Below are 25,314 nucleotides of genomic sequence, written 5' to 3'. Positions count from 1 at the left end.
ATGAGGAAACCTGGTTCCCACCATCTGCCATCCACTTATTTAGTTTTTTAATTCTAGTATACATGTATAGTGGTTTCAAATCTGTTAATCTATATTCCCATGGAAACAAACACACAAAACGTTATTAGTCACAGGACAGGGTTTCTGTACAGTTTCTTTGGCCTTTAGTCTTATAGTTCCCTCTTATTTCCAAAATTATTTAAGGCCAGCATGTTTTCTGTCGCCACGTTCAGTAAGGCTAGTTCATATATACTTGTAATAGAATGAGATTCTATTAACACAGCCTACATTCTATCGGGGGTGCCATGACACCATGAATTTTTTTTTTAATTTGTATACACGTAAGGTGAACTCTTTCTGATATAAAATTCTGTGTGTTCTTTCAAATGCATAATGTGTGTAACCATGACGGTATTATACAGAATAGTTTTAGAACCTTAAAAATATCTCATAATTAATCTATTTAACAATTGCTTTTTCCAGATCCTTGAGAATCACCGCTTTTTTTTTCTCTCTCTCTGTGTGTGTGTGTGTGTGTGTGTGTGTGTGTGTGTGTGTGTGATGGAGTCTCGTTTTGTCACCAGGCTAGAGTACAGTGGTGTGATCTCAGCTCACTGCTACCTTCACCTCCTGGGTGCAAGCAATTCTCCTGCCTCAGCCTCCTGAGTAGATGGGACTATAGGTGTGCACAACCACACCCTGCTAATTTTTGTATTTTTGTATGTTTAGTAAAGATGAAGTTTCACCATGTTGGCCAGGATGGTATTGATCTCTTGACTTTGTGATCTTCCTGCCTCAGCCTCCCAAAGTGCTAGTGTTGTACTGGCCTGAGCATAGAAAGTCAACACCAAGACAAAAATACGCCAAATTGCAGAGTCTTTATAGCTGGAGGCCAAGGAGGACTCACGTCTCTCTAACCTGTGGCCCCGAAAGGAGGGTGTCAAGACCTTTTATACCCGTAAAACCACCTTGGGAGTGAGGGTGAGGGGCAGGGGTGGGGGTGAGGGACTTCAGATGTTCTGAGAGCTAGTGGATTCTGTAAATCACCTCCTGGGTGGAGATGAGGGTGAGGGGCTCCTGACATTCCCAGGGCCAGGGGACTTTTGACATTCTGATTGTGACTTAAGTGGTTCACAAAAGTCAAGATTAGCATTTGTTTACACATTATCTAGGGTGGAAATTACAGTCCTTAATTACTTATTACAAGTCACAGGTGCCAAGATGGCATGGGTTTGGACTGCTTGCCTGTTACATTTGGGTTACAGAGAGCAGTTTCAATAGAAAGCTGAGATATGGTTGAGGTATGCAGCTTTATGGGGCTTTTACCATGTCACACTAGGATTACAGGCGTGAGCCACTGCTCCTGGCCTTAGCTTAATACAGGGGTAAATATGCAGATTGTTACATAGGTAAACTTGTACCATGGGGGTTTGTTGTACAGATTCTTTTATCGTCCATGTATTAAGTCAAATACCCATTAGTTATTTTTCCTGATCCTCTCTCTCCTCCCACTCTCTCCTAGGCACCAGTATGTCTTGTTCCCCTCAGTGTGTCCATGGTGTTCTCATCATTCAGCTCCCACTTACAAGTGAGAACATGTTTTCTGTTTCTGCATTAGTTTGCTAAAGATAATGGCCTACAGCTCCACTCATGTTTCTGTAATGGACATGATCTTGTTCTTTTTTAAGGCTACATAGTATTCCACCGTGTATTTGTACCACATTTTCTTTTTCCAGTTTATCGTTAACGGGCACTTAGATTGACTCCATGTCTTTGCTATTGTGAGTAGTGCTGCAATAAACCTATATGTGTATGTGTCTTTATAATGGAACAATTCATATTTCTTTTGGTAAATATCCAATAATGGGATTGCTGGGCCTAATGGTTATTCTCTTTTTAGCTCTTTGAGGAAACGCCACACTGCTTTCCACAATGGTTGAACTAATTTACATTCCCACCAACAGTAAAAGTGTTCCTTTTTCTCCACAACCTCGCCACCATGTGTTATTTTTTGACTTTTAAGAATAGCCATTCTGCCTGGTTACAGATAGTATCTCATTGTGGTTTTGTTTGCATTTCTCTAATGATAAGTGATGTTGAGCGTTTTTTTTACATGATTGTTGGCGGCATGTGTGTCTTCCTTAGAAAAGCGTCTGTTCATGTTCTTTGCTCACTTCTTAAACAGACTGTTTCATTTTCTTCTTGTAAATATGTTTGAGTTCCTTATAGATGATGGATATTAGACCTTTTGCAGGTATATATAGGTTGTGAAATTTTTTTCCCCATTCTGTAGGTGGTCTGTTTACTCTGTTGATAGTTTCTTTTGCTCTGCAGAATCTCTTTAGATTAATTAGATTCCCTTTGTCAATTTTTGTATTTGGTGCAATTATTTTTGGTATCTTTGTCATGAAATCTGCCCAAGCCTATATCCTGAATGCTATTTCCTAGATTGACTTCTACGGTTTTTGTAATTTTGAGTTTTACATTTAGGTCTTTAATCCATCTTGATTTAATTTTTGTATATGGTGTAAGGAAGAGATCCAGTTTCAATCTTCTGCATATGGCTACCCAGAAACCCACTGCTTTGTTAACCATCTTTAAAGTTTTGCCTTTTCCAGAATGCTGTATAAATGGAATCATAAATTATATAGTCTTTTCAGACTGTTACTTGCTTTTCATGGTTCCTTAAATATTTTCTATCTTCAGCTATGAGGACTATAATATGTCTATTTTTTTCTTCTCTTCAAAATTTAGGACTAATTTGAAAAAAAAAATGTTACTTAGCAGTTAGCCACCTTTACATTTTTGAAAAATTCATTTATAACTCTCCTATATAGAAATCAATTTTAAACATAAATAATTTTTTTAATAAAATAAAATATATTTTAAAATATATATAACATAAAATAAAACCATGTTTACCTTTCTGTATGAAATATAAGATAATTTGCTCATTTAACTCTTCACTTTTTATCTTTCTTCATTTTTTTCTTTGTTTTAGTTGGTATGGCAAGACATTTTCGACTATATTTATATAGTTTTAAATATTTTTACAGGTGTTAATTTTGGTAATATTAATTAGTACATTTATTCTAAATAATTCACCATTTAATAAGCATATACTTAAATTTTTAAAATTTATATTCTTTTGATAGCCTTTTAAAACAGTGCTAAAGATAAAAATTTTTAAATATTTTCTAATCATATCTATTTTTTAACCCAGAATGTTTACAAGATTGTTTTTGCACCATTGATTCAATTTGCTTTTCATTTGCTGTTTATTTGTTGATATTTTCTTTATAATTTTTAAAGAATGTAAAATCATACTGCAATTAATATCCACCAAAGGAGAGTCAACTGCAAGATATCAATATCTGCCCTCCACTGAGTGTTGTGTTAGCTATGTTGAGATCCAGCTGATGCTACTTCCTCTATCAAGTGTTAAGGTTTCATTTTCATATGCCTCATAATCAGAAATAAGAATGCGATTCTCATTCTCATACAATCAAACAGATTGGTCAAACATTCCATCAATTTTTTCAAAAAAATTCTAGAAGGTTATGGGGTGAAAAGCATGTTTTAATTTGGTTTTCAGTGTTGAATCCTGTTTTCTTATTCTTGAATTTCTTTGCTAATTTCTATTAAAAATTTGGAGACTTGGGCTTTTCAAGCCATGGACTTACATTATGCTCTGTGCAGGAAATGTAAACATATTTTAGTTTTCTCTTCATTAAATCACTTTGACAAAAAATGTTTTTATTTTGCTGATATTTAAAATAATTTTAAAGTAATTGTTAAAGAATAGATGGCTAATGATAGCTAAACAATTTTTGATGAAAAATTATTAGGAGCATTACATAGAAAATCTATGTGTCTATTCTCTATTTCCAACCCCTTCCTCATGACAAAATGAAATGTGGAATGTATGGCACAGCCTAGCATTTTACTCAATATTGATAGTGTATAATAATTTAGAGAATTAATATTTATTGACTTCTTTTTTTCTTAATGTAACCACTTCAAGGAGCACTATGTACATATGTACATATATACGTATATACATGTTCATATGTATGTACATATGTATATAGTGCTTCTTGAAGTGGTTACATATGTGTGTATGCACACACACACACACACACACACACACACTTTGGCTTCTGACTGAAATAATGGAGCAAATTATTAAATACGGAGGGATTTAAGAGATAAGAACTGAAAATTAAAATAAATCCTCTGAGAGAAAAAAGATATGGCACTGTTATGATGTTTAATAATGTTGCATAATTATTTTTCACATTTCTACTTGAGGCTAAGAGATATTTGCATCTCTAATGTTTTACAAATATATTTCTTTAAGGGATAATGTACTCCAATCCCAAAACAGATACTAGGGTAAAAATTCACTAAGAAACACCAATTGGACACTTGAGTATAAAAATTTCATCTGTCTTTAAAGAATGTTTGTGTGTTAGCAGCAGAGTATTTCTACTATAAAAATACCTTAATTCTAAGAAAGGTATATATAGCAAAGTCCTAATATTTATTAATTACCCAGAATTCCCTCTGAACTAATATTTCTAAAAAGCCTATCTTATAAAAATTTCATGGCTAAAATGATAATCCTGAAATGCACATTTTTAAGGCACTCTTAAAATATTGAAACCTTTTAGCACAATTTTAATTACTAACTACATTGAGTTATAAATATTCTAACAAAAATATACCAATTATGTTATATACCACACACATCAAAACTATTTCACCAAAGAGAAGGCCTAGATCCATAATTTTATTTAATATTTGATCTATAACTGTACTTGACCAAAGATACTTACCCACACACACATATTTTATGTTTAAAATATTAGTTGCTGGATGCCACTTCTACTGACATAGTAAAAGCTTCTTCTATCCCCTCATATCTTCTCTACTGGCTTCCTTTCTCTGGGTAACTTTTAGTAATAATGTTTGACATCAGCATAAGAATTACACACACCAGCACACACACATATTTACCACATATTCATTTTTTACTTCTTCATGTGATATCAAATAAAACACATAACAAAATTTAACTTCTAAGTTGCTTTCAAAGTTTTCATAAATCCTTATCCTAACTCTTTATAATGACTTTACATACCTTATAAATTTCAAGTGAGTTAGAGATGTTCCACAGACTTTAATAAGTAAAACATTAATTTCACTTTCATCATTAACAAAGCCCTAATCAACAAGATGATCAGTTGTTTACAAAATGCATATTAATTTCCTATTTTTTTAACAAATGAATTTGAGCAAATGAAGTTTCTAAATGAATGCCACTGTCAGGGTTCACTTGGGAGCCTCCTCTATACCCTAATTTCACATTTCACAAACAATGATCAAAATAATACAAAGTAAAGGGAGAAAAACACTGTTAGTTCAAAAAAAAAGTGAAGGAGAGTGCTGAAGAGGTTTTAAATCATGTGTCCCAGGTTCTTTGACACACTCCCTTCCATTGGCATTCTCCTTGACATCTGGTCAGTCTTGTGACTACTTCATCATGGACTAAATAATGATTTCACTCGGAGCTTCTAACACCGAAGATTAGAACCATGCTCTGCTAAGTATGACTCATGTATTAGTCCGTTTTCATGCTGCTGTTACATGCTCAAGAGTGGGCAATTTACAAAACGAACAGGTTTATTGGACTTACAGTTCCACATGGCTGAAGGTAAAAGGCACTTCACAATCATGGCAGAAGATGAAAGGCACTTCTCACATGGCAGCAGATAAAAAGAACAGAATTTGTGCAGGGAAACCCTCCCTTAAAATACCATCCGATCTCATGAGACTCATTTGCTATCAGAACAACATAGGAAAGACCTGCCACCATGATTCAATTGCCTTTCGTTGGGTCCCTCACACAACACATGAATATTCAAGATGAGACTTGGGTGGGGAAACAACCAAACCGTATCATTCTGTCCCTGGCCACTCCCAAGTTTCATGTCCTCACATTTCAGAATAAATTATGCCTTCCCAACAGTCCACCAATGCCTTAACTCATTTCATCATTAACTCAAAAATCCATAGGTCCAATGTCTCATCTGAGACAAGGCAAGTAAGTCCCTTCCACCTATGTACCTGTAAAATCAAAAGCAAGTTAGTTACTTCCTAGATACAAGGCATTGGGTAAATACAGCCATTCCAAATGACAGACGTTGGCCAAAACAAATGGGTTATAGGCCCCATGCAAGTCCAAACTCCAGTGGGGCAGTCAAATCTTAAAGCTCCAAAATGATCCCCTTTGATGCCATGTCTCATATCCAGGTTACACTGATGCAAGAGGTGGGTTTCCATGGTCTTGGGCAGCTTTGTCCCTGTGGCTTTGCAGGTCACAGTCCCCCTCTTGGCTGCTTTCATGAACTGGCATTGACTGTGTGGTTTTTCCTGGCACATGGTGCAAGCTGGCAGTGAACTTACCATTCTGGGTTCTGGAGGACAGTGGCCCTCTCTACTCACATCTCCACTAGGTGGTGCCCCAGTAGGAACTCTGCATGGGGGCTCCTGACTGACATTTTCCTTCAGCACTGCCTTAGCAGAGGTTCTCCATGAGAGCCCTGCCCCTGCAGCTAACTTCTACCTGGACAGAGGATAATTCCATACATCCTCTGAAATCTAGACGGAGGTTCCTAAACCTCAATTCTTGACTTATGTGCACTCACAGGCTCAACACCACATGGAAGCTGCCAAGTCTTGAGGCTCGCACCCTCTGAAACCATGGCCCAGGCTATAATGTTGTTCCCTTTCAGCCACCACTGGAGAGTCTGAGATGCAGTGCAACAAGTCTCTATGCTGCTCGCAGCTTGGGGAACCTCCTCTTGGCCTGTGAAACTACTTTTTCCTCATAGGCCTCCAGGCCTTTAATGAAGGGGGGCTGCCATGAAGACTTCTGGCATGCCCTGGAGATATTTTCCCCATTTTCTTGGGGATTAAAATTTGGCTCCTCATTACTGATGCAAATGTCTACAGCCAGCTTGAATTTCTCCTCACAAAATGGGATTCTCTTCTAAGGCATTGTCAGGCTGCAAATTTTCTGAACTTTTAAGTTCTGCTTTCCTTATAAAACTGAATGCCTTCAACAGCACTCAAGTGACATCTTGAATGCTTTGCTGCTTAGAAATCTTTTCCGTCAGATACTCTGAATCATCTTTCTCAAGTTCAAAGTTCCACAAATATCTAGGGCAGAGGCAAAATGCCACCAGTCTCTTTGCTAAAACATAACAAGAGTTACCTTTGCCCCAGTTCCCAACAAGTTTCTCATTTCCATTTGAAACCGCCACAGCCTGGACTTTATTGCCCATATCACTATCAATGTTTTGGGTAAAGCCATTCAACAAGTTTTTAGGAAGTTCTAAATGTTTTCATAGTTTCCTGTCTTCTTCTGAGCCCTCCAAACTGTTTCACCCCCTGCCTGTTACCCAGTTCCAAAGTCACTGCCACATTTTCGAGTATCCATTCAGCAGTGCCCCACTCTAATGCTACCAATTTACTGTATTAGTTCATCTTCACACTGCTGATAAAGGCATACCTGAGAATGGGCAATTTACAAAAGAAAGGTTTATTGGAATTAAGGTTCCACATGACTGGGGAGGCCTCACAATCATGTCATGGTGGAAGATGCAATACATGTCTCACATGTTGGCAGACAAGAGAATAGGGTTTGTGCAAGGAAATTCCCTCTTATAATACTGTCAAATCTCATGAGACATATTTGAAATCAACAGAGTAGCAATAAAAAGACCTGCCCCCATGTTTCAATTACCTTTCACTGGGTCTGTCGCACAGCACATGGGAATTCAAGATGAGATTTGGTTGGGGACACAGCCAAACCATACCAACCAGCTAGTAAATAAGTCAGCCATGTTGTAAGGAAGCCAAGCCACATGAAGAAAAATCCAATCACAGGTGCCAGCAATGAGAGTGAAGAAGCCTTCAGAGTCATTCTTATCCTTTTGGCTCCCTGCTGAGGTCACACTGTAAAGCAGGGTTGAGCACCACTGCTCTGCTCTGTCCATATTCCTTTCCCCAGAATCAGTGTGCACAACAAATCAGGTGTTTTGAGCTGCTAAATTATAATTGTTTCAAGACTATAGTACCTTTAAAAAATGCCATATGCCTAAAGAGTACTTTGAGAATTTTTTCTAAAATATACTGTGGGCTGGATGAGAGAAGGGGAATTCAACCCAAGGATTCACTTGAAGTCTGTTCTAGAATAAACGAAAGGAACTCCAAAAGAACCATCTTGATCCTTACTTCATTAGAGTAGCAGACAGAAGTTGTAAATGAAGGAGGGCTGTAGGACAATGTGCATGGAATGCTTGTTCTTGAGTTTGAGAGAAACAAATTTTAATCTTATTAACTATTCCTGAATGTATATTTAGGGTTGTCACAAAGGAAAATACTATTCCGAACTTACATACTGTATCCCTATGTAGCCCTGTAATATGTTCATTTGAAAAGGGGTCAAGTGTCCCAACTTGCTACACACTTCTAAACATCTAAGAAGTTGATATATTAGCATATTGCTAAGGTGCCATCCTGCATCTGCCAAGAGTATATCTTGTGCTGCGCTCTCAAAAAGGAGCTGCCCAAGAAGAGCATGGAGTAGAGCAATGACATGGTTTATGATATTTTTAAAACATCATCTTGAATGTTCAGTGTATAATAGATTGGCAAAGAGAAAGAGTGGGATTGTAGAGATGTCTTTCAATAGTTAGGTGAGTGATGAAAGCGCCTTAGACAAGAGAGGTCACAGGAGACAGAATTTCCATTTATCTTGAAAGTAAACTATAAGAATTGTTAGTGATTTGGGGCTGTGGTTCAGATAGTAAGAGGTTATTCTTTATTATTTTTTATTTATTATATTGTTTATCAGTGTGTACTTTTTTGCATTTGGTATTTGAGTGTGTGTGTGTGTGTGTGTGTGTGTGTGTGTGTGTGTGACTTTACTTTTCTGACCATTAAGAAAAGTTCAGAAACTTTTCTGACCAATAATCATCTTTATGATGCCTTTAACTTAATTATGACATATATTCTCTCAAGGAAATTAACCATTTCATTTTAATATGTCTTGAAAGTATTTTCCCATCTTGTCACTCTCCTTTTGCTTTTGTTTATAGTTTGACTGGATTGCCATTATAGAATTTTTCATTTTAATTTGCAATTATCTGGCTTAAAAAAATGTACCACTCTAAGAATCTTTTATGCCTCTAATCTAAATCTCAGGCCAGTTGCTGGAATTCATGCCAGTAATGCCAGCACTTTGTGAGGCCAAGGGGGGAAAATCACTTGAGCCCAGGTATTAGCCCATTCTCACACTGCTATGAAAAAATAATCTAAGACTGGGTAATTTATATATTTTAAAAGAGGTTTAATTGATTTGTAGTACTGCGTGGCTGGTGAAGTCTCAGGAAACTTAAAATCATGCAGAAGGCACCTACCTCTTCACAGGGTGGCAGGAGAGTGAGTGCTGAGTGAAGGGAGGAGCCCCTTATAAAACCATCAGATTTTGTGAGCAGATTTTGTGAGAACTCACTATCACAAGAAAGGCATGGGGGAACTGTCCCAATGATCTAATCACCTCCCATGAGATCCCTCCCCTAATATGTGGGGATTACAATTTGGATTACAATTTAAGATGAGATTTTGGCAGGAACACAGTCAAACCATGTCAGTCCAGGAGCTTGAGACCAGCCTGGGCTGCACAGTAAAACTTACACCTGTAGAAGAAAATTAAAAATTAGACAGGTGTGGTGTTACACACCTGTAGTCCCCACTTGAGAGGCCAAGTGGAATGATCACTTGAGCCCAGGAGGTCAAGGCTGCAGTGAGCCTTGATCCATCACTGTATTCTAGCCTCAGCAACAGAACCAGACTGTCTCAAAAATAAATAAATAACTAAAGCTAAAGAAACAAATGCCTTTGTGGACTTGTTGAAAAATTATGTCCTCTCTCCTCCCTAAATTTAAAGATATTTTATATCTTTGGGGAATAATTTGTAACTCAGATCATAAGCTTTACTCAAAACAAATTTGATTTCTGATTTCTCACGAAATGTTTTTATTATGAAAAGATCAAATTGCTCAGAAACGTATGCTACATATATATTTGATTATGCTTTTTTCCCCAGAATGTCAAGTCTCTATGATTAAACTTGATAAGCAGTGTCAGATTCCCTTGTCAATTAGTTTATTCCCTGCATCTCTAAATAAATAAAGGAAATTCAAGAAATCCAATTATCCCTTTTACATTTTATTTTGGTTTAAAAGATATGAACAAGAGACAACTCATGTCTTCAGGAGAGCCGCTATTAATTCCAAATACTGAACCAAAAGATTTCTATCCATATGGAGGGGCAGAACAATTTCTCACATTGGGTTGCATGAGCTTGAGTGATTTTTTACCTTCCTAAAGCAAGCTTTGACTCAGTGACTGGCTCATGGCATTGTAAGTGTTTATATCCTGACTGAATAAATGAATCTTGTGCTGATGAAATGACAGTTATATAAATATTTGATTATATAAAATTACAATAATTATTTGTAAATTTCATTTAGTTGTTCAAAACATGTGATCAAGTAAGAAATCAAAGGAGCCACAGATATGTATCTCATGGAATAAGGACAAGACAAAGAAATTAGATAAATTAATATATTTTATTAATATTTACATGCCTTTTTCATAAAATGTATTTATAAGTGGACTCTCAGAATTGTCTTAAATATTTTGGGGTTTGCTTTTCTATATAATTATATTTATGTTATAAAGAAATTAGTTTTCATTTTATGCAATTTGATCATAATGTTTTTCCTTGTGCCTCCAAGCCTGTAACTTCTATATTTTTTTTTGTATTTTGAACCAACTTTTATATACTTTTAAATGTTTATTTTTACCCCATCTCAATCTTATTCACTTAATGCAAAATAATGGAAATAGTTTATTATTTGAGTTCTTTCCTGAAGAACATCAGGATAAATAAAGGCTATCCATATGAGTTTTTGCAAAATAATACAATCATTTCTCAAACAAACACTCTCCTACCTAATAATCTATGAGAAAGAGAAATGGTTGCTGTGAAAAACCCAATCTAAATTTTATATGGTTCTTACCATCTTCTAAGGTATCCTTGGGCACAGTTTAAAATGTGTAGTTTGCCCTTCTATTGTCAATGTTTTAGGTAAGCTTCTGAAAAGTGTAGAATAAACTCAAATAATATACACAATACTTTTCAAGAAACAGTTTGATCATATGTGCTAATTTTGTGATAAATTATCTTTGGAACTAAAGAGGTTTACAAATGAATTTTGAAACTTGGGTCCCATTGTTTAATGCATCACTTTATCTTCAGTTTTCTCAATTATTTTGAATGATACATAGTAACTGGGTGACCCAGTTTCTGAGATGTCATAAATATACGTGCAATAATTAGTTTTATATCCTCTCTTCTTCATCTTTGGATCTTTTCTCCCCATGACTCCCATCAGTGAAACCTTACAACCTTGAAACAGATCCCAGTTTGTAGCTTCAAAATATTGGGTGTTTGTGTCTGTGCGTGTGTGTTAAAGAAATGTTAAAAAATTATTAAGAATGCCGTCTCCTTCATAAAAATAAATAGTCTTATTAGTCTAAGGCATATCAGTAATTCTTTATTGAACCAAGCTTGTATGAATCTCACTTAATTCTCACACACTCTTGGTGAGAATCTAAATTAGTTTAGCCACTATGAAAAGCAGTTTGGAGATTTCTCAAAGAACTGAATTGAACTACCATTTTACTCAGCAATCCCATTACTGAGTATATACCCAAAAGAAAATAAACTGTTCTATCAGAAGAACACATGCGCATGTGTTCATCACAGTACTATTCTCAATTGCAAAATTACAAAATCAACCCAGGTGCCCATCAATGATGCACTGGATAAAAACAATATGGTACACATATGTCATGGAATACTCCCACAGCAATAATTAATATCATGTTTTTTGCATCAATGTGGATGCAGCTATAGGTCATTACCCTAAGCAAATTAACATAGAAGGAGAATAACAAAAATATTACATATTCTCATAAGTAGGAGGTAAACATTGAGTGCACATGAATATAAAGACGGAAACAATAAACACTGGAGACTACTAGAGCGGGGAGAAAGAGAGGAGGGCAAGGGCTAAAAAGCTATGTATTCAGCTCTATACTTACTACTAGCATGGATGGGTTCAGTCTCACCCCAAAGCACAGTACACAGTATACCTTGTAACAAACTTATACATGTATTCCCTCAATCTAAAATACAAATTGTAATTACATTTTATTTAGTGGGAACTTCCTTTCAGTAGCCATGGTTAATAAGAAAGGTATAATACATAACATTGGATTCTTCCGTTCCTTCTGAATGTAGAATCTTGATAGTTCATGACAGGATCTACTACTTCACTCATATTTATAGTCCTTTCATAATCTTTGAATTTTGCACCCTTCAGGGTTTTCTTCTTTTTCTTCACTCTCTGTTTTTCTCATCCTCTTACTTTTTCTCTCTTTCTCTCTCCATATTTTTCTATTTCCTTCCTTCCTTCCTACCTTCCTTCCTTCCCTCTTGCCTGCCTTCCTTCCTCTTGCCTTTCTCCCTTCTTGCCTTCCTTCCTTCCTTCCTTCTTTCCTTGTTACCTTCCTTCCTTCTTGCCTGCCTTCCTTCCTTCTTGACTGCCTTTCTTCCTTCCTTCCTTCCTTCCTTCCTTCCTTCCTTCCTTCTTAACTGCCTTCCTTCCTTCCTTCTTGATTGCCTTCCTTCCTTCTTTCCTTGATTGCCTGCCTTCCTTCTTTCCTTCCTTCCTTCCTTCCTTCCTACCTTCCTTCCTTCCTCCCTTCTTTCCTTCCTTCTTTTGCTTCCTTACTTCTCAAACCAGGTTCCTTTCTCCAAGTATTATTGAAAAGATTCAGGGAGTTGCTATATGTTCTACCAATATTACAAAAATTAATAAATCTGCTGGGTCATCTCTTGACACTCCACACACACACCTTGCCCCAATTTTTAGCAGTGATAGCAGAATCTATGCTTTATATTAACAAAAATGTTTTGATGGCTTGTGAAAAGTTTAAAAAAAGAAGTTACAGTCAGAACTGGTTATTACATGCATGTCCTTCATGTTTTCCTTATTCCATAAAGCCACCAGTTTACAGAGACTAGGTCACCTCAGAAACTGACCTCTAGCAGCATCAGTTGTCCACTGTACTATTCTCACCACATATTTCCTAGGGTCCTTTACTTTTCATCTCAGGATCTGCAAGGGACATTGACTTTGTTGGGATGATGATAGCTTTGCATTGGGAAACTTCAGGAAAATCTGCAGGAAAATACAACAATGCCTACCAATTTTTTTCTAAACACATACACAATCTGAAATTCATGTGAGGCATTAGCAAAATGATCCAAGTTGGCCTTTGTCTCTCTGTCTCTACCTGTTTCTCTGCCAGTGTAAAACCAAGATGTCTATATTAGGCCTTTTTCTCATTGCTATAAAGAACTACCTGACACTAGGTAGTTTATAAATAAAAGAGATTTAATTGACTCACAGTTCCATAGTCTGTACAGGAAGCAAAGCTGGAGAGACCTCAGAAAACTTACAATAATGGTGGAAGGCAAAGAGGAGGGATGCACAATGCACATCTTACACACCCAAAGCAGATGAAAGAGAACATGGAAGGAGGTACAACATGCTTTTAAACAACCAGATCTTGTGCAAACTCACTCACTATCACAAGAAGAGCAGGCAGGCATTCTGCCACATGATCCAGACACCTCCCATCAGGCCTCTCCTCCATCGCTGGGGATTGCAATTTGACATGAGATTTAGGTGGAGATACAAATCAAAACCATATCATTTCACCCCAGCCCATCCCAAATATCATTTCTTTCTCACATTTCAAAATGCAATCATGCCTTCCAAACAGTTCTTCAAAGTCTTTATTCATTCCAGCACTAACTCAAAAGTCCACAGTCCAAATTCTCATCTGAGACAAGGCTAGCTTCTTCCATCTATAAGCCTGTAAAATAAAATAAAAAAGAAGTTAGTTACTTCCAAGATACAGTGAGGCAGATAGGCATTGGGTAAGTACACCCATTTCAAAAGGGATATATTAGTCAAAACACATGGGCTACAGGCCCCATGCAAGTCAAAAACCCAGAATGTCAGCCATTCAATCTTAAGGCTACAGAACAATCTCCTTTGACTCCATGTCTCATATCCAGGCCACACTGACAAAAAGGGTGGGCTTGCAAGACCTTGGGTATCTCTGCCTATTTGGCACTGCATGGTACAGAGTCTTCAGCTGTTTTTACCATCTGGCTTTGAGTGACTGAAGCTTTTCCAGGTACAGGGTGCAAGCTGTCAGTGTATCAACCATTCCAGGATCTGAAGGATGGTGGCAGTGTCCCAGTGAAGAGTCTGTGTTCAGGCTCCAACCCCACAGTTCCCTCTGCACTCCCTAGTGGAGGTTCTCCATGAGGGCTCCAGTCCTGTAGCAGACTTCTGCCTGGATATCCAGGTGTTTCCATACATCCTTTGAAAGGAGAAGGCTCCCAAGCCTCAACCCTTGCCTTCTGTGCACCTGAAGGCTTAACAACACATGGAAGCTGCTGAAGATTATGGCTTACACCCTCTGGAGTACCAGCCTGAAATGTATTTGTGGCCCTTTTAGCTATGGCTGGAGCTGGACTGATTGGTATGCAGGGAGCAGTGTCTCAAGGTTGCACAGGAGAGCAGAGGTCTGGGCCCAGCCTGTAAAACCATTCTTCCCTCCTAGGCGTCCATGCTTGTCATGGGAGAGGATGCCATAAAGCTCTCTGAAGTCTCTTGGCATTGTGCTAATTAACATTCAGCTCCTCTTTACTTATGCAAATTTCTGCAGCCAGCCTGAATTCCTCCCCAGAAAATGGGTGTTTCGTTTTTTACCACGTGGTCAGGCTGCAAATTTTTCAAAACATTTATACTCTACTTCCCTTTTAAATATAAGTTTCACTTCCAGGTTTTTTATTTGTTCATTAATATAAGTACAGGCTGCTAGAAGTAGCCAGGCCAGGTTTTGAATGTTTTTCAGCTTAGACATTTATTCCACCAGATGCTTTAAATCATTACTCTCAAGTTTAAAGTTCCACAGATCTCTAGAACAGGGGCAAAATGACTCCAACCTCTTTGCTAATGCATAACAAAAGTGACCTCTGCTTCAGTTCCCAGTAAGTTCTTAATCTCCATCTGAGACCACACTGGCCTGGACGTCATTGCCCATGTCACAATCAGGATTTGGGCCACAACAATTTAAAAAGTCTCTAGAAAGTTCCAAACTTTCCCTCATCTTTTTGTCTTCTTCTGAGTCCCCTAAATTGTTCCACCCTCTTCCCATTATCCAGTTCCAAAGTTGCTTCCACATTTATAGGTATCCTTGTAGCAATGCCCCTCTCTTAGTACTAATGTTCTTATTAGTTCATTCTTACATTGCTATAAATCAATTACCTGAGGCTGGGTAATTTATAAAGAAAATAGGCTTGATTGGCTCATGGTACCACATCTGTACAGGAAGCATGGCTGGGAAGCCTCAGAAAACTTACAATAATGGCAGAAAGTGAAAGGGAAGCAGGCATGTCCTAAATGGTTAAAACAGGAGGAAGAGAGAGAAGTGGGAGGTGCTATACACTTTTAACAACCAGATCTTTTGAGAAGTCACTCACTTTCATGAGAACAGCAAGAGGGAAATCCACTCCATGATCCAATCACCTCCCACCAGGTCACTCCTCCAACACTGGGGATTACAATTTGACATGAGATTTGGGAGAGGACACAAATCTAAACTGTACCAATGTCCTTCCTCCTTTCCTCTGGGCTGTGGATCAGATACCCTGTGGTTAGCTACGTGGCCACAGATCTTCCTAAAACAGAGAATAATTTTCAGGAGAAATGCAGTCTAAACCTAATATTACTAATAAACATTATATGAATACATTAGAACCAATATACTAGCCATAACTTTTACAATGAAAAGCCTAATACCCTCAACAGGAGCATCAACTATACATACATGGGATTTTTCCATTTTTCAAGAGACAACCGGTTTTTAACTGGCTTTTACCTTTAGATAAAAACCTAAAACAAAACTTTCAAGGACTTATCCAATGAGAATAAAAACATTTCAGCAAAAAAGTTTTTATATAGTAATCTAGACCACGTGACATATTTATTATCTCACCTGTTAATTTCAACTAGAAAATCTATAGGGCAGCTTTAGGGTTTAGCCTTTCATGGTGAATGAATGGTGTGATTAAGTCATTTGTCAGTGTCCTCCCACAGAGAATACCCACTGGCATTGTGTAAATATTTTGTCTGTGAAACCCCTTGAATGTCTTGATGTGGTTGTAATATTCTACTGCTTTTCAAAGCAGTTCTATTTATAGAAATCTAAGTCATCACTGAGGAAGAAAAGTGTGAAGCTTGTAAGAGGGTGTGTGATCCATCACAGACACGTTTAGTAAATCTTGTCTTGAATTAGGAACTGACATATCTTGGCTTCCAGAAATGCCAGAAGTTTTACCTTCTACTCTACAGCATAAACTAGCACATATTAATTTAGTAATTAAATACAGCAATTTCATATGTTTCCTCCTTAACATTAGGAATAAGGACCGGGACTTTTCAGATTGCTGAATCGTTCTGAGGCTGACAGAAATTATGAGGCTTAGACTTATTAACAATTCCCAAGTTTGAATTATTTTTATTGCACTCTAGACACAATTAACTAACTCTAGGGTGATCTTTAATATAAATGATAATTTCTACTGTATAAGAAAAGAACAGAGTTTGTTCTGGTGAATGTAAGTCTTCTTAATGTCATGTTTATTTAAAGATAATATTTAATTAAAAATTGTATTAATAAAACTGTTTCTAATTTCTTTGTCACGGTGTTGTGTTTTCTGAGTTTCAAGCAATGATTAGATAAGTCTAACAATTAATTTAGTGTCCACCATCATTTAAGTACATGTTTTTAAAACATGTTTTTTTAAAAGAGCCAAATAATGTCTCTCTTATTTAAGATATATTTTTCCTCAATTAACCTTCAGTGTAAAATGCTTGTTAATTGGAAAATGCCATTATTGGTAAAATGATGTATGAACTAACTCATTCTGAAAATGTCAATCATTTTCAGAAACAAAATTATAATAATCTTCAATTCTGAAAATTTTAGAAGATAGACTTTCAGGGCTAGATATTTTAAGATCAAAAGAAATTGTCAAGAACAGTAATGATTTCAAACATTACATTTTTTTAATTTGGAAACTTAGATGATCTTAATTTGCATTAAGTAAATTATTTCCATCTTGAAGCTGATTCACTTTAAAATATATATATTATTAATCATTAAGTCTTTTAATAATTTTAACACAATAAAACACAGAATTCATTTTTTTCAATTTAGTTTATACTGAATGTGTTTTCTATGACTCAAGACCTTTCTAGAAAAATTCTTGTGCTTAGGTTGCCCTGGATTTGTGCTATCTGAATTCCCTTAGCCTTCAAGTAATAGTCCTACTGAAAAGGGTGGGGGTATATTTTAACTCCAGGAGACATTAAGTAATATTTATAGACATTTTAGGATGTCATAACTTGAGTAGGTTGTATCTGGTATCTAGTGAATAGAGACCCGGAATGCTGCTAAATATACTATAATGCACAGAACATCCCTCACAAAAATAATTACCTGGTCTAAAAAGCCAGTAGTTCCCAGATTAAAAAATCTTGCATTAACGTCGGTGTACACATGAAAAATATAACTTTGAACACTGAACCTAGAATTCCCTTTGAAAGTAAATCAAAAGGCTTTGACATCATTGGTGGAGGCTATTTCAAGAAAGAGTGTTTCATTTAAGTGTTGCATTTAGTCAAGTGACTTATTAAGTTAACAAGTCAATCAACCACAAGTCTCAAATCAATAATAAAATAAGCTTCATTAGTTCCAACATTTTCTCCAAGGAACAGTTTCCTAAATCATGCCAAGTAGAAATAATGTCATATGTATGCAGGTCTTTGAGGCAAAAATAGGATACTGATTATACACGATCTTGTTATGTGATGAAAATATTGAACATACTGTTTCTTAATTACTCACGCACCCTTTCACTCTGAAATTTATCCGTGGTTTTTGCTTTTGTTTTTGTTGTTGTGACAGAGACTCACTCTGTTACCCACATTGAAGTGCAGTGGCACTATCTCAGCTCGCTGAAACTTCTGCGTCCTGGGATCAAAGGATTTGCCTGCCTCAGCCTCCCGGGTAGTTGGGATTCCTACTGTTAGGTGTGTGCCAACACACCCGGCTAATTTTTTGTATTTTTAGTAGAAATGGGTTTTCAATATGTTAACCATGATGGTCTCTACCTTCTGACCTTGTGATCCACCCACTTTGGCCTCCCAAACTGCTGGGATTATGGGCGTGATCCACTGTGCCAGGCCCGTGGGTTTTATATATTGGTAATGTCTAAAACCAGCTATAATATCAAGACAAGAAATAATGCTTAATTCAGCAATCTTTTCATAAATATGGATGTCTGAAACAATGAATGATTTTGGTTATTTAAATAATACCTCCTTTTTGTAGGATTATATAATATACATCTGTATGCATAATGTGAGATATATGTAGTTGTAAAATTATGGGTCTATGTTGATATAAAAAACAGTCAAATACAAAGACTTGCTCATGTCTCAAATGAAAAGTTAATATTGAACAAAAACTTAACAAATTAGAACTCAGGCATATCATCTATATTATGATTAACTTAATGAAAAATTGACCTAAAAGAAGAATGTAAGCAAGGATTGAATTGTTATGCAGTGTAAGAAGACTTGCATTATGAGAATTTTTCTGACATTTCTGTTGACAGACAAACGGCTTCCAGCCTTACAAATTTGTTCCCTGTCAAAAGTTACAAGAGCCAAAGGAATAATTCACCACATTCGTACTCTACACTTTCAAAACTCATTCTATCACACTCCTTTGTCATGCACTGTAGATTTTTCAGTATGATTTCGATCTATATTTTAAAATATATAACATTATTTCCTTTAGAAAGACAGAAGCCCATGAAAATTAGATATATCATAATTATTTGTGTTATCATTTCTAATATCATCCTGATCAAATAGTAGATATTCAGTAAATGCCTGGTCATGGAAAAACACATTCTTGCCTTTCCTAGTCCATTTTATTGTCATTGATTAAGTCAATTGCTTGGTGAAAAAATTATATCTAATCTATACACACCCACCCACACTCACACACATACAATTCATTTTATATAAAATGAATTGTATGTGTGTGTGTATATATATATATATAGTGAGAGAGGGGTGTGTGTGTAGATAGATAGGTAGATAGATAGATAGATATACATATATTTACATATATAAAATGATAGGTCTGGTAACCCCTCAGCCCACCAGCCTTCTACCTATCTGTGGAGATACAGTTAGTCTTGGAAGCAGCTCAGCATTCTCCATTGCCCCCCTGCTGGAGACCACTCTGGTCTTAACCCACACAAACTCTGTGTCAGAGGGAGGATGCCCAGAAGTTACAGCTCCCACACTTTTCTTTATTCAGAGGGAGTTCATTGCCTAACTTGGTTCTGCAGGTTAGTCATTGTCCATATGACTTAATTTAGTATAAAAATCAGCCTGGGCAGGACTGAATCTACCTCCAGCACTGAAGGGAACTTTATTCCTGCTTGTTTTCCCCCACGTGCTCAGGAGTAACTGATCTGGGCCAGCCTTCGATGGGCCAGCCTAGTGGCTAAAGGTGTGAGCTCTGGAGTCCAGCTGCCTGTGTTCTAACACTGGTTTCACCAAATATTAGCTGCATATTCTTGAACCATTAAGTTCATGCCTCAGTTTTCTCATCTGTAAAATGAAAATAGTAATAGTGTTTATCACATATGTTTGAAAAAAATAGACTAACATCTAGTCTAATTTTGGAGCAGTGACTATTATAGAGTAAGGATTAAATAGATGTTAGTTGTTGCTTGTATTATGATTTCTCTCAATTCTGATTACTTAGTCTGTCACAGGCAGATGACAGGTTACTCTTCCTCCGTCAGCTGTGCACTCAGCTGAGCCCTACAGTAGTAATCCGAATAGATCCAACAAGGCATCTTCGGGTTGTAGCTACTATGTTGAGGTATAGAGCATACATCTCCTAGCCCATTTGTCCTTTGAAACAAGCTCCTGTGTTTCTGTTGCCAAAGTGAAATACTTACCTACTCAGAGTGGACAGTTTGTTTTGCCTCCCCTCTAATTGGAGAACATCACCTCCTGAAATAAAGCTTCTGCTCCAAATTTGAAGTATAAGTAATGATTCACTAGAAATAAGTTTTAAGTCTCTTATAGAAGTTTCCACGTCTAAATGTTTTAATCTCCTACTAATACCTACATCAATTTCACCATTACCTGTATTAAATATACTATATTTTATAAACTTGGGCTGTACATAGTTGTGAAATCTGAAGCCCTAAAATTTTAAATAAGTAGGCCAAAGTCATATTCATAGCTGGCATCTGGACAGTTCTAGAACTCTAGAATTTCACCACACTGTGGGGGGCCACTTCCATTTTCTCTATTAATTTCTAGTAATATCACTATTTCTTTGGAGATTTTCCTTTACAGCAATGGCCAATTAAAGTTAGATGTGAACATTTTTATTGAAAAAATGTTTTAAAAATGACTATATTTTCATCAGCAGTAATTTATGGCATGTAAAAAGTTGCATAAGACAAATTTGTATGTGTATGTGACTGTGTGTGTACATGTGCACACATGTGTGAGAAATCAGAAGTTTTTCTTATTACTTTTAAAAAATTTTTTATTTTGTAGTTTAAGGGTACATGTGAATGTTTGTTATATAGATAAATCTGTGACATGGGGGTTTATTGTACAGATTATTTTGTCACCCAGACATTAAGCCTAGTACCCGTTAGTTATTTTTCTTGATCCTCTACCTCCTCCCATCCTCTACCCTCAGGTAGGCCCCAGCGTCTGTTGTTCTTCTCTACGTACCCATGTGTTCTCATCATTTAGCTCCCACTTATAAGTAAGAACATAAAGTATTTGGTTTTCTGTTCCTGAGTCAGTTTGCTAATGATAATGACCTCCAGCTCTATCGGTGTTCCTGCAAAGGACACAATCTCATTCCTTTTTATGACTGCTTAGTATTCTGTGATCTATATGTGCCACATTTTCTTTATCCAGTCTGCCATTAATTGATATAAGTTTATTCCACATCTTTGCTGTTGTGAATAGTGCTGCAATGAACACAGGTGTACATGTGTCTTTATGACACAATGATTTATCTTTCTTTGGGTATGTGCCCAGTAATGGGATTGCGGGGTCAAATGGTCGTTCTATCTTTAGCCCTTTGAGGAACCACCACACTGCTTTGCACAATGACTGAACTAATTTACACTTCCACTAATAATGTGTGTGTTCCTTTTTCTCTACAACCTCACCGGCATCTGTTAGTTTTTGACTTTTGAATAATAGCCATTTTTACTGATGTGAGACGGTATCCTACTGTGGTTTTGTTGGCATTTCTCTAATGATCAGTGATGTTGAGCTTATTTTCACATAATTGTTGGCTGCATGTATCTCTGCTTTTAAAAAGTATCTATTCATCTCCTTTGCTCATTTTTTAATAGGGTTGTTTGGTTTTTTCTCATTAATTTATTTAAGTTTCTTATCAATGCTGGATATTAGACCTTTATGAGATGCATAGTTTTCAGAAATGTTCTCCCTTTCAGAAGGTGTCTGTTTACTGTCAATAGTTTCTTTTTCTGTGAAGAAGCTCTGTATTTTAATTAGATCCCATTTGTCAATTTTTGCTTTTGTCTCAATGGCTTCTGGCATTTTAGTCATGAAATCTTTGCCCGTTCCATGTCCAGAATCGTATTCCCTAGGTAATCTTCCAGGGTTTTTATAGTTTGGGGTTTTATATTAAAGTCTGTAACCCATCTGGAGTTAATTTTTGTATATGGTGTAAGGAAAGGGTCCAGTTTCAGTCTTCTGCATATGACTAGCCAGTTACCACANATAGACTGTTTATTGATCTAATTCAGTGAGTATGTAATTATTCAGACTGTTAGTATTTAAAGTAATCTGATGCCTTTGTTTGGAGATGAAGGAAAACAATTACTGAAACAATGATATTCTTTATATCATTTTACCAGCAGTTGAGCCTGAATCATAACAGCTTACAGTGGGTGATAATGCCAATATGATGGGACACAAATGACAAAAAGGTCTGAGAAGACCTCGTAACACACCAGCAATGACAGTCATTAAGAAAATAGAAAGCCACGTTTCTCCTTTGAGTAAAAAGTTGGTAGCAATGCAGCCATAAAAAAGGATGAATTCATGTCCTTTGCAGGGATATGGATGAAACTGGAAACCATCATTTTTAGCCAACTAACACAAGAACAGAAAACCAAACACTGCATGTCCTCACTCATAAGTGGGAGTTGAACAATGAGAACACATGGACATAGGGAGGGGAACAACACACACCCACCAGGTCCTTTAGGGGGATGAGGTCCTGGGGAGGGATAACATTAGGAGAAATACCTAATGTAGATGACGGGTTGATGGCTGCAGCAAACCACCATGGCAGGTGTATACCTGTGTAACAAACCTGCACATCCTGCACATGTATCTCAGAACTCAAAGTATGATTAAAAAAAAAAAAGTTGGTAGTAAAAAACACAAAATGTATACAAACTGGCTTAGGTAAATATTATTGACTCTATTAGGGAAAAACAACATGTGTTAAATAAATGCAAAAATACTGGTGTATCTGTGAATATAAATATTGATATGAAGATACATACATTTAATAGTCAAAACAACCTTGGGAATAATATACTATAATCATATTGTCTACCATTTACAAGTAAGGAATTTGAGTGAGGAATGATTGACTTCATTTTTTATATCAAGCAACATGGAGACAGAGATCTTTGCTTTGATCACTGATGACAGACCATGCCCAACAAGTATGTTTGAGATGGAGAAATAGCTTCTAATCATGCACTAGAATGCAAACCTGTTTCCTTTTTGCTTCAATATTCATTTTCTCTAATATACTATTTTGCTTTCATTTGAAAAAATGTACCAGTGGAGCAGAAAGAGAAAAAAATATTGATCTATAGTGCCATTTAAGGCTTGGTGGGTTAGCAGATGAAAAATACCTGACTAGGCGATTTCAGTAAAACTTTTCTGTATAGTACTTTACAGAGGACCATGCACAAATAGGCACTATCTTATTATGATAATGAATATAATTATCCAGTAAGTATAAAACTTTGTTTGTGAAAGATATTATAAGCTACACCTTGTAGAAGGCCAAAATTAGTCAACAATGGCAATATGAAGACAGTTACCAAAATATAATTTCTGGATATGTCAGGATGATATTAAGAAAATACTAAATAATATTACCAGCTTACTAAATGTATTTTTTACCAGTTACATAAACATAACTCTTATTGGCTATGTTATAGCACTGATCATTTTATAGGTCTTTCAATCATTATTCAATCAACTCAAAATATCTAAGCTATATAAATTTGTGTTACTATCCCCTTTCTTATAGAAGATAAACATGAGATGTAAAGTGAAATGAAATATGTCAGCATGGCTCAGATACAAAAATAAAATTAGAATGTAAAATACTTACTCTAACCAATCAACCCCATCTAATGGACTGCTAATTGAATGTGGTATATAATCAGAAAAGACATTTAGTTTAAAATCATTTAAAAAATATTCCAGACCTTTCTTTAATGAAGTCAGAAACTTGGATTTATAATGATATCTGAAATTAATTTATCATAATTTAAAATGAAGCAACATTCTTCTGGGTATCATCTTCCATCCTTCTGATTCATCTGTGTTGCAGAAAGAAAAATCTAGCTATAGAGCAATGATCAGAAAACGTATCAACTCATCAAGTCAATAATTTTTTTCCATGTTTCTTTTACTCCTTCTTTGTATGAGTATAATATTGTTACGTGGTTGTGCTGATTTAGTACAAATTGGCTTTCCAATTTTCTCATTTATCTTAAAAACTATTTTCATATTTTAGGTGGGTGCAAATATTTTATTGAATGATAAACATTAAAGACAAACATTAATAACATTGAAGACAAATAATTATTAATGCTTAAGCTAAGGGTTACTTCTTGGTAATAGAATTTCTAATAGTTATTGTCAGTAATGGCTAAAAAAGCTCATGGTATGTAAAAAACATGATGCCACTATACACATTGAATTCTATTTATAGCTCTATTTGTGAGCTATTGAAAAAGCTCTTAAGCTTAACTATAGTTTGTATAGAAGTATGTTTATATAGGTGATGTTTATACTGCATACACTGAGAAGTTAAATATACTATTCGTATATTATTGAACAAAGCTAAATGAAATATAAATAAATAGAGTAAGTATTGTTTCATGAAAGTACTATTAGTTTAGTAAAATGTATTCCTTTCTGTGGGTGATGTTAAATATATACATATATATATATATATATGTGTATATATATATTCCTTTCTGTGGGTGATGTTAAAATATATATATATAAAGATATTATAAAATATATATATACATATATAATATATATATAATATATTGTATATGTATAAAATATATATACACATATATATAATATATATAATACATTATATATATATATATATATTTTAACATCACCCACAGAAAGGAATATACACACACACATACACACACACACACACACATATATAATAGGAATGATAAAAGGAATATATATATAATACATATATATACACACATATACATGAAAGCCACTAATCTAAAATTCACTTTTTATTATTTCATCTAATTCACTAAATAATATTCCATCACCTTTACCCAGTTTCCATTTAAATCTATATGTGAAGTTATTGATTACAGTTATGTTCATAGGTTTGGAATTTTGATTTGATACTTGTATACAGATTCTACTTCTCTGCTGAAATCCCCCATCTTGAGATCTATTATTTTTACCATAATAACAACAGTTATTTGTAAATCTTTGTCTGAGAACTCCAGTATTGAATCATCTATGAATCTGTTTCTTTTATCTGTTTTTTTTCTCCCCTCTTGCAGTACAGCTAAACCAACCAGCCAGCTGTCTCGGGATTATTTTCTTACTGTTTTCTCTGCTGTAT

The 25,314-nt window shown here is 35.7% G+C and overlaps 1 long non-coding RNA gene across 1 annotated transcript; it reads right to left on the bottom strand.

The window, feature by feature from the left end:
* Positions 1-1,520: 1,520 nt before the first annotated feature.
* LOC108310040 lies at positions 1,521-21,199 on the bottom strand. The gene is made up of 3 exons (XR_001827598.2): positions 21,128-21,199; positions 13,243-13,248; positions 1,521-1,543 (listed from the first exon to the last, which is right to left on the bottom strand). It is a non-coding gene; the product is annotated as an uncharacterized LOC108310040 (long non-coding RNA).
* Between the last annotated feature and the right edge of the window lie 4,115 nt (positions 21,200-25,314).

Source organism: Cebus imitator, unplaced genomic scaffold, assembly GCF_001604975.1.
Source record: "Cebus imitator isolate Cc_AM_T3 unplaced genomic scaffold, Cebus_imitator-1.0 Scaffold100, whole genome shotgun sequence".
NCBI classification, from domain to species: Eukaryota; Metazoa; Chordata; class Mammalia; order Primates; family Cebidae; genus Cebus; species Cebus imitator.
Note: the sequence above shows the minus strand (reverse complement) of the source record. Positions and strands in the feature narration are given on the sequence as shown.